The sequence below is a fragment of the Ciona intestinalis genome, unplaced genomic scaffold (assembly GCF_000224145.3).
Source record: "Ciona intestinalis unplaced genomic scaffold, KH HT000116.2, whole genome shotgun sequence".
In the NCBI taxonomy this organism is placed as follows: domain Eukaryota; kingdom Metazoa; phylum Chordata; class Ascidiacea; order Phlebobranchia; family Cionidae; genus Ciona; species Ciona intestinalis.
In genome coordinates, this window is record NW_004190438.2 from 10,477 (window position 1) to 12,649 (window position 2,173).

Below are 2,173 nucleotides of genomic sequence, written 5' to 3' on the forward strand. Positions count from 1 at the left end.
GGCGCACACGAGCGCCGTTTCCTAACTTGGTCTATACTAACTTTGGTTGGACCAAAGTAAATAGATATATACGTTCTTTGCGTTGGACAGGAGAGGTGGTGCGTTAGTTCTTTCATTCGGCGGGGGGGGGGGGGTCGACTTCACTAGGTGCAGCGACGATGGAACCGGTCTATGAATAATACGCTAAAAGTGGGGGTTGCGAAAGTATTAAAAAAATCAAAAACTAGTGGCGGTATTGCTCCAATTTTTTAATATGTTCTGCATGTTGCTATACATCAACGTGTGTCCAAATTTTGTTAATTTTTGTTAGCGATTTTTTTATTTTATCGCGTGTCAACTTTGACGGCCCACCCAACTAAAAGCACTTTGATTATTTAATATATTTTTTGATACGTAATTGAAGTGTCGCTTCTTCTTTCCAACGACACCAAGATTGCTGCTCCAGGTGTACCATAACCCGGGATATTTAATAATATATCATCATACTACTCTAAACTGTTTTAGAGTACTATGATATCATATATTTACTAATATATGATTTTTATGGGGAAATACCGTTACGGTCCAATGATTTTCTTTTTTTTTTTTTTTAGTCTCTCGTTTTTTCTATAGGCAAGGGGGAGGATTCCTCACTAGCAAGGGGGAGGATTCCAAATTAGATTGCGATTCCCGTCGTTCCCGTATTTCCGTATTCCCGTAAATTAGTATTACCCAAAATTATATTCCTGGATCTCACTGTTTCAAGGTTTTAGTCGTGCCACTATCGTGGTAAAAGTTAGAAAAGCATACCGAAAACATTTTTTTGTATTTATAGAAATGCCTGAATGTGATTTAAAGTTACGACCAAAGTTTCAAACAACGAAGCAGCTTTTTAAAAAATGTGTCAATTGAAACGCCAAATTCAGCCGTTGGACCGCGACAATGCAGCATATTTTCATGAAAAAAGTGTCACTTGGTTTTGACATTTTAAGTTTCACTTTTACTTCTATCAGTCACGTTTCAACACTTTTATACTAAAAAGTTTATTTTGCCCACTATACACGCTATACTCTTTTTTGGAAAAAAAAGTATTTCGTGTAGAAATTTAAGTTTGAAAAAGTGGCGAGTTAGCATAACATGGGACTATATGAAAAAGAGGGAACACTTTTTCTGTTAGGTGTCACATGTCGGCAATTATTTAAATTAAAAAATATGGAAAAACGCACAAAAAGACACTACAAAGTGTTAGTAAGTGTAAAACAAATTAATTGAATAATAAAATTGCCTTTCTAAATACTTAAAACACTAGTAAAAAAATCTTTCCCACATTAGGTCGGTTATATACGCTCTTTGGTTTTGCTTACTGTTATCGAGTCTGTAGGGTTACGGTTTGTGTGCGGTCGTATACTCTCTTTGTTTCATTTTTATCGGGTTCGAGTCCTGCACAGTGGAATACTTTTTTTTTTTTTTAAGTTTTTTTTTTAGATATATTTAGACAGAATAAACATTTCTGACATAAAATTTCAATTTTCTTTAGTAGTTTAAAAACAGGAAGCGGTCAAATTTTGGTAACTTTTTTCGTATGGAAAATCTCATGCATTTTTACATTACATGTGCTATTTTATTTAAGTGGGTTTTTTCTCGCGACTTTTTTAGAAGTTGTTTTTTAAAAGTTTGGTCGAGTCTTTACATTCCGTTAGAGCATGTATATCCATATTAGGGATGCACATTACAGAATTTCGAATCCGTGAGATCGAATCTAATTACGGGATTCGGTATTCTGTTTAATGACGTCATCACACGTCATCTTATAAACTATATTAACAATTTTTAAAACTTATTAATTTTGAAAAAAAAAAATTTTGTGTTTGTGGGACTTTCGAAGGTAAACGTTTCCCAACGTCTTTTCATAGCCTGCTATACGTTTTGTGACGCAAAAACTACCCAATAGTACAATTTTTAATCATATTACAGCTCATGATCCAATAAGGCTACTATGAAAGAGTCAATAAACTGACTGAAGTGGCTAAAATTATTTTTTTCCCTATGAATTTAAAGAGATTCGAAATTCTAGATTCGGAATTCTAGATTCGAAATAAAGTATTCTAGGATATCCTAGAATAACTAATTATTCTATAATGTGCATCCTTAATCCATATACTATTATTACTAATTTTTATTCTTTATAGGTATG